The following is a 13,885-nucleotide window of genomic DNA, read 5'->3' on the forward strand; positions in this document are numbered from 1 at the left end:
TGACGGCGACTGAGAGCGTGGATCCCAGGGAAGAAGACGTCAGGAGCATCAGAGACACCACAGGGACGCGGTGACAGCGATGGAGCGACATCCAGGGCAGCGGTGACGGGTCCGGAGCGGCGGGGACACGTGAGTATTACCTCCTACCAGTGGTCTTCAACCTGCGGACCTTCAGATGTTGCAAAACTACAACTCCCAGCATACCCGGACAGCAAACGGCTGTCCGGGAATGCGGGGGGTTGTAGTTTTGCAACATCTGGAGGTCCGCAGGTTGAAGATCACTGTTGGGTTCAGAATCTTTTTTTCCCTAGATTCTGCACCTTTAAAATTGGGTGCATCTTATATGCCGATGCGTCCTATAGGGCGCTGGAGGTATTTGGGTGCTGTTGCCCATATGAGGCCTCTGCAGATATCTATGACGTCTTCCCTAATGATTCACTGTCAGGTGACACTTCTTGCAGATTCACCTTCTAAAGGCCCCTTGTTTTTTGCTGCACAGTTGAAGTTGACTCTAGGGCAGTAGCACCTTGTAACTCAGAGCTGCGCTCCCCTTGTAGATCCGATATCCCAGGTAGATCCCAGGATTTATGCTCCTCAGGTTCATTCAATGGACTGGCATTATTCTGGTTGTGCTGTGCAGAGGGGCATTCCTGGAAGTTATGTCCACGCTCTGAACACAGAGGACATATACAGTGGGGATCAAAAGTTTGGGCACCCCAGGTAAAAAATTTGTATAAATGTGCATAAAGAAGCCAAGGAAAGATGGAAAAATCTCCAAAAGGCATCAAATTACAGATTAGACATTCTTATAATATGTCAACAAAAGTTAGATTTGATTTCCATCATTTACACTTTCAAAATAACAGAAAACGAAAAAAAATTACGTCTGCAAAAGTTTGGGCCCCCTGCAGAGTTAATATCTTGTACTGCCCCCTTTGGCAATTATCATAGTTTGTAAATGCTTTTTGTAGCCAGCCAAGAGTCTTTCAATTCTTGTTTGAGGTATCTTTGCCCATTCCTTCTTACAAAAGTCTTCCAGTTCTTTGAGATTTCTCGGCTGTCTGTCACGCACTGCTCTTTTAATGTCTATCCATAGATTTTCAATTATGTTGAGGTGAGGAGATTGTGAAGGCCATGGCAAAACCTTCAGTTGTAGAAGCCATCCTCTCTTTAACTTCAGCTTTTTCACAGATGGCATCAAGTTAGCATCCAAAATTTGCTGAAATTTTATTGAATCCATTTTTCCTTCTACTCGTGAGATGTTCCCTGTGCCACTGGCTGCAATACAACCCCAAAGCATGATTGATCCACCCCCATGCTTAACAGTTGGGCAGAGGTTCTTTTCATTAAATTCTGTTCCCCTTCTTCTCCAAACATACCTTTGCTCATTCCGGCCAAAAAGTTAAATTTTAACCTCATCGGTCCACAGGACTTGTTTCCAAAATGCATCAGGCTTGTCTATACGTTCATTTGCAAAGTTCAAACGCTGATTTTTGTGGTGAGGACGTAGAAGAGGTTTTCTTCTGATGACTCTTCCACGAAGACTATATTTGTACAAGTATCTCTTTATAGTGGAATAGTGTACCCCAACTCCAGTGACTGCCAGATCTTTCTGGAGGGATTGTGCAGTCAAACGTGGGTTTTGAATAGTTTTTCTCACAATCCTGCGAGCTGTTCTGTCCGATAGTTTTCTTGGTCTTACAGATCTTGCTTTAACTTCCACTGTTCCTGATGACTGCCATTTCTTAATTACATTCCGAACATAGGATATTGACATCTGAAAACGTTTTGCTATCTTGTTATAGCCTTCTCCAGCTTTGTGAGCGTCAACTATTTTCAGTTTCAGATTTCTAGACAACTGCTTAGAAGAACTCATGGTGCTGATTGTTGGGGCAAGATCAGATGAGTCTGGGCATTTAAAACCTTTGAGATTGACATCACCTGGTCTTCCCAGATGATGATTGAGAACAATCCATGACACTGGCAGGTCTCAGCTTTGCAAAGCGGGCAGTGCATGCTATAAATTCTGCAGGGTGCCCAAACTTTTGCAGACACCATTTTTTTGTTTTCTGTTATTTTGAAAGTGTAAATGATGGAAATAAAATCTCACTTCTTTATGCACATTAATACACATTTTTACAAACTTTTGATCCCCACTGTAACTTGACCTGTACATGAGTCTCTTGTGTGCCCCAAATCTCCACATATAGAACATTTTACATGAGGGCAGGTATAAGCCAGATTTCTTCCCCCACATCTATGGCACAGTATTGGTTGCCCTGGGTAATAGCAGATACCCCTATCCGATCCTAAATAGAAGACACGAGGCAGATGTCTGGTGACGCCACGTTCCTGGTAAATTTGGACTTTTACTCTGTATCCTCCATTCCAGATCCCTTCTTTATCATAGATCTTATCCGATGAGCTGAGGACCAGACATTGTCTGTTCAGCCAGTGCTGTAAGTCGGCCAATGCCACCACCTCTGACTGAAACAGAAAGGTGACCACCACGGTCAGGGGCTTGAACAGCTGGATGACCTGCAGATGTCTCCACATCTCATTTTGTCTGGTGGAATTATAGATTTCCCAGAACAAGTCCAGCTTCTGGGGGAGCTTGAAGCTGATGTCATAGATCCTGGTGGTCGGCACATGAATTAGAGCGGAGATCTCATTGGCATCAAACTTCATAAAGTTCTTAAGCAGGTCTCTCTCCATCAGCTGCCTTGTGGGGGCACCCTCCTCTGGGCCGGTGTACTTAATTCGCACTGCATTCCTTCTTTGGGGTGTGGGGTTTGTGGACTGGGTAACACTAGAGAACAGTCTGGTTGGTCTCTCAGTGTCCCTCTGGGCTGTGGAATTACCTGCTGTATATTGGAGCTGACCTTATACTGTACTGAGTGGGATTGATTTCTGACCTCCATATTATGTCCAGAATCATCCTGAGCTGTGGGGTTATATGTCATCCGCCTGCTGACCTCTATGTTGTCTCTGGGTTCTATGGATGCCTGTGAGACCAGGATGGGTCTATTAGGAATAGTTTCTATGCCTCAGGCTGATATTACAGGTGTACTGCTCAAACTATGACTTATGCACACTCAGGTATCATGGGTGCAGCGCACTCAGCCTGTGAGTCCGGCATGGGTCTATTAGGAAAGGTCTCAGTCTCTGGTGTTACAGGTATCTCAGGTATCCCAGGTATCTCAGGTTTACCAGGAGTCCTGTGAGTCCAGGATTGGTCTCAGTCTCTGGTGATACAGGTATGTCGGGTGTACCAGGTATCTCAGGTGTACCAGGAGTCCTGTGAGTCCAGGATTGGTCTATAAGGAATGGTCTCAGTTTCTGGTGTTACAGGTATCTCAGGTGTACCAGGAGTCAAGGATTGGTCTATTAGGAATGGTCTCAGTCTCTGGTGATACAGGTATCTCAGGTGTACCAGGAGTCCTGAGAGTCCAGGATTGGTCTATTAGGAATGGTCTCAGTCTCTGGTGTTACAGGTATCTCAGGTGTACCAGGAATCCTGTGAGTCCAGGATTGGTCTATTAGGAATGGTCTCAGTCTCTGGTGTTACAGGTATCTCAGGTGTACCAGGAGTCCAGGATTGGTCTATTAGGAATGGTCTCAGTCTCTGGTGATACAGGTATCTCAGGTGTACCAGGAGTCCTGTGAGTCCAGGATTGGTCTATTAGGAATGGTCTCAGTCTCTGGTGTTACAGGTATATCGGGTGTACCGCACACAGCCTGGGAATCAGACACAATCCCAGCACATTCACCTGCCTCAAACGTGGAAGTAGTTAACTCTTTATTCTCTGGCTCTGCACATACAACATTACTGGTCTTCATCTGCCCCTTTTCACAGTCATCCACATTGAACGTAACATCAGTACATAGTGCAGGTAATCCTTCAGCGACAACAGCTGCCGGCTCCCTGGATCTGTTAGTCCCTATTCTCACAGCATTTCCTTGTAAGACAATATTAATCAGAGATTCTTAATCAATGTCTTTATTACTGATCACCTCCCTTCTCCGGGCCACTTGTCTCCTCGTTTCCCTTCTCATTTGTGGGGCCCAGTTCTGTATTTTGAGGGGCGCACTCTCTTTTCTCTGGGTCTCTCTAGGTACAGTGAGCTCCCGCAGACAAACATCCAAATGTTTACATTTCAGCAGTTTTTCTTTAGGATCTGTCTCTCTTTTAATTTCATCCCTTAATCTTGAAATTTGTAATTCCTTCTTAAATATTTCTTTATTAGCAACATTACTACTCACAGCAGCAGAGATCTCTTCATCCGCAACCACCGACCGACCCCCACAAGATGAACATTCTCCAGCATCATGGTGAAGGCCGAGCTCCAGACCAGGGGCGTTGCCAGAAGACTCAGCCCAGCTTCCTTCACTTCCTCCTGGATCTGAGGCTATGCCCCCTCCCTAGGGAGAGCTCAGCTGCACCGTATACTGCTGCTATCCCTATGGGTTTAGGATATATAGTAGTTACTGCTGCTATTTCTATGGGATCAGGATATATAGTAGTTATACACCTCCCCTCCAGCTCTATCTGTATACTGCTGCTGCCATCTCCATGGGATCAGGAAATATAATAGCTATGCACCTCTCCTGAGGCTCTGTTTAAACATTGCATTTTTGCCGGGTTCTTTCTGTTTTTGTCATGATTTTTTCTAAATTTCTAAATTCTAAATTTACCACAATTGCGCAAATCTTTTAGCAGCGATTTTGGAAAATCACTGTGAAAATGCAGCCAGACTGTGAAAAAAAAAGTATGTAAAAATTGTAGCATAAGTTCAAGGTGTGAACATAGTCTGAAAGACTTCAAACCCCTTAGATCATTTTCACAATATTTCTGGGGAAAAAATCTAAATTGCAAGTAAACTGACCCCAACCCACTTGGGTGCTCACCTGGGTGATCTCAAGCACCAGCAGCCTAATTTGAGGACAAGGTGCAGTGATCAGACTCCACCTCATATTTTTGTAAAGCCAGAGGGTTTAAGAGAAATGTAAACAGCATTAGGAAATCATTTCGGTGATGGACTTGCTATCAATATGGCTAAAAAACAAAACAAAAAACATGCCTGCCACATCAGTTAATACAGGTAAGCACAAGGTATACCCAAGAACCCCTACATTATTCTCCAATAATAGCTTATGCTTCATTATATAAGTAAAAAAAAAAAAAAAAAAAGGTTTAGATTGATGGTGGTGGGGGTGGGCATGGACAGAATTACCATATCTCGCCCCCTGCAGACCAGTGGTGAGATCAGAAGTGAAGGGTTAATAAAAAAAATTTCCAGGCCTGTCGTCGGATTAAAGCGAGCCTAATTGGGCATTTTCCCATATGAAAAAAAAAAAGATTGTAATTTGAGCAGAATGATACAAAATGATACATTTGTTGGGTTCATTTGCATGTCATTACCCACAATCCCCAGGGGTGCCGCTGAAAGCCACAATAATAGCGCTGGGAGCTGAAGCTTTGGAACAGTAAGTGGCTGAGGCTGAGCCGCCTTGGTTAGAGCCGCGATTGTATAAAAATAAAAAAAATGATGCCGTTGTTTCTGTTTCGAGGGCCCTTTTGGGTAAAAAAAAAAAAAGGGATTATAAATGAGCACTGATGGGACGTGGAGGGTCGGCTTTATATGAGTGATCTGAATCCTGTCTCCCCGAGTTATCGCTACTTGGAGAAGTCATTAGCACTTGAGAGATGACGCGGAACCTCTTCACGGGGATCGTAACACCCGTCTTACTCGCTCGGGGTACTCCGAAGTAAAAAAAAATGGGCAATCGTGCTATGAGAAGGGGAGCTCTGAGGGAATAGGGCCCTGTAGCTGCAGCCATAGATGACAGTGGAGAAAACTGCAGAGAAGACTGACACAAACACACGATGGGCTCCAACCAGTGGCTCTTCAGCTGTTGCAAAACTACAACTCCAAGCATGGTCGGACAGCTGTTGGCTGTGTTATGTGGACTTTATAAGGCAGAATATTAGGATGCATTATACTATTTGGTCACTATATAATGATATTATATGGGCAGTATGTGGTCTTTATAGGTGAGTATTTTTGGATGCTTTATATTACAGTGGTCCCTCAACATATGATGGTAATCCGTTCCAAATGGACCATCGTTTGTTGAAACCATCGTATGTTGAGGGATCCGTGCAATGTAAAGTATAGGACAGTGGTCTACAACCTGCGGACCTCCAGATGTTGCAAAACTACAACACCGGGCATGCTGGGAGTTGTAGTTTTGCAACATCTGGAGGTCCGCAGGTTGAAGACCACTGGTAGAGGAAGTTGTACTCACCTGTCCCCGCCGCTCCGGACTGTCACCGCTGCCCTGGATGTCGCCTTCCATCGCTGTCGCCGCGTCCCCGACGCTCCTGAAAGGCCTGTTTCCCCGGCATACTCTCTCTCCGTCGCCGCCATCACGTTGCTACGCATGCTGCTCCTATTGGATGACAGGACGGCGTGCACAGCGACGTGATGACGATGATGGAGGGGATCCCGAAGAGGACGCACCGGAGCCCCAAGGACAGGTAAGTGATCATCAGCGGACCACACTGTATACACCGTAAACACTATCCGGTGGCAGCTGAAGCAGTCTGCGCTGCCGGATAGCCGTTTATGCGATGGCCCCGACATACAAAAGCATGGTATGTTGATGCTGCCTTCAAAATGCGAGGGCCCTGAGAGGCCATTGTATGTTGAAATGATCGTATGTCGGGGCCATCGTAGGTCGAGGGGTCACTGTATTTGGTCACGATAAAGCAATATTATTTGGGCTGAACACAGGAATATTTGATATTTGTGAAAGTAATATATAGCCACTATATGGCAGTATTAAGCACTATATAGTAGTACCCTCTAGGCAGTATATGGAAGTATTATCTAAGTATTATATAGTAGTGTTACCTAGGTATTAGATGGCAGTATTATCTAAGCACTTTATAGTAGCATTACTTAGGTATTATAAGGCAGAATTGCTTCAAAAAAATAAAGGGAACACTAAGATAACGCATCCTAGATCTGAATGAATGAACTAATCGTATGAAATACTTTCGTCTTTACATAGTTGAATGCGCTGACAACAAAATCACACAAAAATTGTCAATGGAAATCAAACCCATCAACTCATGGAGGTCTGGATATGGAGTCACACTCAAAATCACAGTGGAAAACCCCACTACAGGCTGATCCAACTTTATGTAATGTCCTTAATACAAGTCACAATGAGGCTCAGTAGTGTGTGTGGCCTCCACGTGCCCGTATGACCTCCCTACAACGTCTGGGCATGCTCCTGATGAGGTGGAGGATGGTCTCCTGAGGGATGTCCTCCCAGTCCTGGACTAAAGCATCCACCAACTCCTGGACAGTCTGTGGTGGAAGGAGCGAGACGTCCCAGATGTGCTAAATCGGATTCAGGGGAACGGGCGGCCAGTCCATAGCATCAATGCCTTCCTCTTGTAGGAACTGCTGACACAATCCAGCCACATGAGGTCTAGCATTGTCTTGTATTAGGAGGAACCCAGGGCCAACTGCACCAGCATATGGTCTCACAAGGGGTCTGAGGATCTCATCTCGGCACTTAATGGCAGTCAGGCTACCTCTGGCAAGCACATGGAGGGCTGTGCGGCCCCCAAAGAAATGCCACCCCACACCATTACTGACCCACCGCCAAACCAGTCATGCTGGAGGATGTTGCAGGCAGCAGAACGTTCTCCACGGCGTCTCTAGACTGTCATGTCTGTCACATGTGCTCAGTGTGAACCTGCTTTCATCTGTGAAGAGCACATTGCGCCAGTGGTGAATTTGCCAATCTTGGTGTTCTCTGGCAAATGCCAAACATCCTGCACAGTGTTGGGCTGTAAGCACAACCCCACATGTGGATGTTGGGCCCTCATACCACCCTCATGGAGTCTGTTTCTGACCGTTTGATTGGACACATGCACATTTGTGGCATGCTGGAGGTCATTTTGCAGGGCTCTGGCAGTGCTCCTCCTGCTCCTCCTTGCACAAAGGCGGAGGTAGCGATCCTGCTGCTGGGTTGTTGCCCTCCTATGACCTCCTCCACGTCTCCTGATGTAGTGGCCTGTCTCCTGGTAGCGCCTCCATGCACTGGACACTACGCTGACAGACACAGCAAACCTTCTTGCCACAGCTCGCATTGATGTGCTATCCTGGATGAGCTGCACTACCTGAGCCACTTGTGTGGGTTGTAGACTCCGTCTCATGCTACCACTAGAGTGGAAGCACTGCCAGCATTCAAAAGTGACCAAAACATCAGCCAGGAAGCATAGGAATTGAGAAGTGGTCTGTGATCACCACCTGCAGAACCACTCCTTTATTGAGGGTGTCTTGGTCATTTCCACCTGTTGTCTGTTCCATGTGAAATTGATTGTCAATCAGTGTTCTTCCTGAGTGGACAGTGTGATTTCACAGAAGTGTCAGTGACTTGGAGTTATATTGTGTTGTTTAAGTCTTCCCCAGTGTATTAGTATTATCTAGGCACTATATGGCGGTATTATGTGGACTGAATGTACAAGAAACCTGTCTAAACATGATAAAGTAAACCTGCTGCCCAGGCCCTATTTAACTTCTTTATAAACCCCAGCCCTGATGCCTTTGCTGGAGCAGTAGCAATGGGCATATTGGTTGTCACCCAATATAAAGCCCAGAATGTCCTCATTTTACTTCTCACTAATTATTTCATCACTTCAAAAGGTGTTTGTGCCATATGGCAAATGATTGATTTGTGCAGGAACGTTCTGGGATCTGTTGTGATACTTTCAGTCAGAACAAAATAAATATGTGCTGACGAGTCCCCCACCCGCCCCGCGCCACAGACGCCTTTTATCCACTTTTATCTGCCTGATAAATGCAAAATGTGTTGTGTGAAGCAGTTACAGGAATCAGCGAAATTATTGTTCTTAAGGAGGTCACAGGCGGGTTATGTCACATGGTGTCGACAAAATGTGATGTCAGGATCTCCACAAGTCTGCGCCCTTTACCATCAGTCCCACTGGCTCCATTTAACAGGATTAGGATCCAGGTGCTGTTAAGATTGTTATCGGTAACAAATAGTTTGGACAATATCATTAAAGGGGTACTCCAGTGGAAAGCAATTTTTTTTAAATCATCTGGTGCCAGAAAATGAAACAGATTTGTAAATTAATTCTATTTAAAAATCTCAATCCTTCCAGTACTTAGCTGCTGTATGCTCCAGAGGAATTTGCATTTCTTTCTGAAATTCTTTTCAGTCTGATCACAGTGCTCTCTGCTGACACCTCTGTCCATGTCAGGTACTGTCCAGAGTACAAGCAAATCCCCATAGCAAACCTCTCCTGCTCTGGACAGTTCCTGACATGGATAGAGGTGTCAGTAGAGAGCACTGTGGTCAGACTGGAAAGAATTCCAGAAATAAATACAACTTCCTGTGGAGCATACAGCAGCTGATAAGTACTGGAAGGATTAAGATTTTTAAATAGAAGTCATTTACAAATCTTTTCAACTTTGTGGCACCGTTTGAAAAAATAAAAAATGTTTTCCACCTGAGTACCCCTTTAAGTACTTTTAGGGTGCGTTCACACGGAGTAATTCAAGAGGAATTTACTCGAGTAATTCCTCTTGAATTCTCCGCTACAAATTAATGCACATTCCCTCTGCCCATTGACTTCAATGTTATCTCTGCTGGCCTGTTCACACTGCGGAAATTCTGCTAGCAGAATTCCGACGCTGAATTCCGTTCCGCTTGAAGAAAGAGCATGTACATTCTTCAAGTGGAATCCGCTAGCAGAAATCAATTGAAGTCAATGGTGAAAAAAAATTCCGCCTGACATCGTTTTCGCGTGGAATTTGCGAGCAATTTGCGCGGAAATGGCTGAAAAACCCTTCACTTCTTTCTCCCCCATGTCCGCGCAATTCCGCGGAAATTGCGTGCGAATTGCGCACGAATTTCCCGCAAATTTCGCTTGAATTTTTTTTTATTTTTTCCGCCCGTAAATTTTTCAGCGTGAATTACTCTTCATTTACTCCGTGTGAACGCACCCTTACTCTTTCCCCTTAGAACGCCTTTAAATGGGTGCCTGTTTTTGTAGGGTGACCTTTAAGTCATGAATATAGGATAGTGTTTCCCGACCAATGTGCTTCTAGCTGTTGCAAAACTACAACCTCCCAGCATGCCACGACAACCAAACTGATGAAGGATTCTTGAGTTTTTGTAAGGTCCAACGTCACTGTTGGCTCCCGTGAAAGGTTTTCATAATTGCCCCTATCTATTTGGAGGTGTTTTGTTTGGACACAATATGGTTAAAACCCATTAAAACCTCATGTAAAACGTGTGCTTCTTTGCGGAGGCGTATTTGTTTGGTATTTTTGATAAATGATAATGTTCCTAAAAACACAATGATGTGACATATAATAGCACCCTCACTGGTAAAGGTTTGGACTCACATGTGATGTCTTACCTGATTGAAGTCATTAGCTTTCCCTTTTCTTCTCCATATGGCCCAGACGGCTGTGATGACTTCTTCTAGCCACAACTCAATAACGTCCCTGCCAAAAAGTGAACCAAACTATTATAGTGTTCCATATTGGTGCCCCTGCCTGTGCTCCAAACAATAACAGTGCCCCCTTCATACCCCATACAGAATAAGAGCACATACTGAGGATTACACCCAGCATACAGAGCAGAAGTGGTACTGTGCAGTGTCCATATATACAGAATAAGAGCAGATACTGAGAATAACACCCAGTATACAGGACAGGAGAAGTGGTACTGGGCAGATTTATCAAAAACTGTCCAGAGGAAAAGTTGCTGAGTTGCCCATAGCAACCAATCAGATCGCTTCTTTCATTTTTGAAAAGGCCTGAAAGAAGTGATCTGATTGGTTGCTATGGGCAACTCAGCAACGTCTTGTCTGGGCAGGTTTTGATAAATAATAGGCTGTGATGTGAATGGGGCACACATAGCTTACACACACATACACATCACATGTATCACTTACATACCTACAACATATATCACTTAGGGTATTGTTCACACTATATAATTCCCGCCGGAATTCCACGCTGCGAACATAAACATCAGTGTGAATTGGTCTTCCGCGAGACCCGTTCACACTGAGGAATTTCAGCGGCGGACAATTCAGCCACTGAAATTGGTCCACGCAAAGAAGGAACATGTTCATCCTTAGCGCGCAAGTCTGCGAGCACTGCATAGCCGTCAATGGTGAGGAAGCAGTGCCGCTTGGGGATTTCTGGGAGCGGAGATTCCGCAGTGAGAACGCACCCTTACACAGCATGCAGTCTTGGCCGTAAATGTTGGCACCCCTGAAATTTTTCAAGAAAATTACGTTTTTCCTCACAGAAAAGGAATGCAGTAACACGTGTTTTGTTATACACGTTTATTCCCTTTGTGTGTATTGGAACTAAACCAAAAAAGGAGGAAAAAAAGCAAATTGGACATAATGTCACCAAACTCCAAAAGTGGGCTGGACAAAATTATTGGAACCCTTAACTTAATATTTGGTTGCACACCCTTTGGAATAAATAACTGAAATCAGTCGCTTCCTATAACCATCAATAAGCTTCTTACACCTCTCAGCCGGAATGTTGGACCACTTTTCCTTTACAAATTGCTCCAGGTCTCTCTTATTGGAAGATCTCTCCACAGGTGATCAATGGGATTTAGATCTGGACTCATTGCTGCCAGAACACTCCAGTACTTTGTTGTCATCCATTTCTGGGGCTTTTTGACATATGTTTGGGGTCATTGTCCTGCTGGAAGACCCAAGATCTCAAATGCAAACCAAGCTTTCTGACACTGGGCTGTAAAGTGCGACCCAAAATCCGTTGGTAATCCTCAGATTTCATGATGCCTTGTACACATTCGAGGCCCCCAGTGCCAGAGGCAGCAAAACAACCCAAAACATCATTGACCTCCCCCATATTTCACCGTAGGTACTGTGTTCTTTTCTTTGAAGGCCTCATTCCGTTTTCGGTAAACAGTAGAGTGATGTGCTTTACCAAAAAACTCTATCTTGGTCTCATCTGTCCACAAGAGGTTTCCCCAGAAGGATTTTGGTTACTCAAGTTCATTTTCGTAAAATGTAGTCTTGCTTTTTTATGTCTCTGTGTCAGCAGTGGGGTCCTCCTGGGTCTCCTACATAGTGGGGTACTCCTGGGTCTCCTCCATAGCGTTTCATTTAATTTAAATGACGATGGATAGTTCGCACTGACACTGATGCTCCCTGAGCCTGCAGGACAGCTTGAATATCTTTGGAACTTGTTTGGGGCTGCTTATCCACCATCTGGACTACCCTGCATTTACACCTTTCATAAATTTTTCTCTCCCGTCCACGCCCAGGGAGATTAGCTACAGTGCCATGGGTTGCAAACTTCTTGATAATGTTGCGCACTGTGGACAAAGGCAAATCTAGATCTCTGGAGATGGACTTGTAACCTTGAGATTGTTGATATTTTCCTGCAGTTTTGGTTCTCAAGTCCTCAGACAGTTCTCTTCTCCTCTTTCTGTTGTCCATGCTTAGTATGGCACACACAGACACACAATGCAAAGACCAAGTGAACTTCTCTCCTTTTTATCTGCTTTCAGGTGTGATTTTTTTTATATTGCCCACACCTGTTACTTGCCCCAGGTGAGTTTAAAGGAGCATCACATGCTTGAAACAATCTTATATTTCTACAATTTTGAAAGGGTGCCAAAAATTTTGTCCAGACCATTTTTGGAGTTTGGAAACATTATGTCCAATTTGCTTTTTTCCTCCCTTTTTTGGTTTAGTTCCAATACACACAAAATGAATAAACGTGCATAGAAAAACGTGTTACTGCAATCCTTTTAGTGAGAAATAAGGAGATTTTTGTGCTTACCGTAAAATCTCTTTCTTGAAGGATCCATTGGGGGACACAGACTATGGGTATATGCTGCTGTCTCTAGGAGGTTCGACACTATGGCAACAAGAAAAGTCGGCTCCTCCCAGCAGGGTATACCCGCCCATAGGCACCTGAGGTAATTAGTTTTAGTCCCAGAGCAATAGGAGAAGACCGACAGGTCCAGAAAAAAACCACAGACTGTCCGAGCAACCAGAAGAAAAGGTAACTGAACACACCCTCGGACAGATGACTGAAATAGAAACACCAGAACAGGGTGGGAGCTGTGTCCCCCAATGGATCCTTCGCGAAAGAGATTTTACGGTAAGCACAAAAATCTAATTTTCTCTATCGTCTCCATTGGGGGACACAGACTATGGGACGTACCAAAGCCGTCCCTTGGGTGGGCAAGGAAATCAGTCAGGTGGACGGCTGGACCACCGCCGTCTGCAACACCTTACGGCCCAGACAAGCATCAGCTGATGCAAAGGTACGAATCTGGTAGAACCTTGTGAAAGTGTGCAAAGACGACCATGTGGCCGCTTTACAGATCTGCGAGGCCGAAGCCTTGTTGCGGAGGGCCCAGGATGCCCCGACAGAACGGGTGGAATGAGCCAAAACCCTTGCAGTGGTAAGCTTCCGAAATAGCAGATCGGATCCACCGAGAAATGGTGGCCTTGGAAGAAAGTTGTCCTTTACGACAACCTTCTCCGGAAGAACAAAAAAGGAGTCACATTGCCGAAAGGAAGAAGTGACTGAGAGATAGGTCTGAACAGCCCTCACCACATCAAGTTTGTGGAGCAAACCCTCTCTGGGATGAGAAGGGGCCGGATGGCAGGACGATGTCCTCATTGAGATGAAAGGCCGAAACCACCTTAGGTAAGAAGGACAGATCTGGACGGAAAACAACTTGTCCTAATGTACAACCAGGAAGAGAGAGCGGCAGGAGAGAGCTGCCAGCACTGACACCCTCCTAATAGAGGTAATAGCAATAA

General features: G+C 45.0%; 1 protein-coding gene across 20 annotated transcripts in view; it reads right to left on the reverse strand.

Moving 5' to 3' along the window:
* The window catches only part of SHISA6 (shisa family member 6), a 595,422-nt gene that overhangs the window by 573,018 nt on the left and 8,519 nt on the right, over positions 1–13,885 (reverse strand). For 18 of the 20 annotated variants that reach the window (XM_056549465.1, XM_056549454.1, XM_056549466.1 and 15 more), the window contains exon 2: positions 10,469–10,556. The gene's annotated coding sequence lies outside the window, so the exon portion shown is untranslated. Of the gene's footprint in view, positions 1–10,468; positions 10,558–10,666; positions 10,684–13,885 lie in introns of those variants that run through there. The other 2 variants (XM_056549455.1, XM_056549457.1) reach the window with 2 other exon arrangements.

Source organism: Hyla sarda, chromosome 13 (genome assembly GCF_029499605.1).
Source record: "Hyla sarda isolate aHylSar1 chromosome 13, aHylSar1.hap1, whole genome shotgun sequence".
In the NCBI taxonomy this organism is placed as follows: Eukaryota; Metazoa; Chordata; class Amphibia; order Anura; family Hylidae; genus Hyla; species Hyla sarda.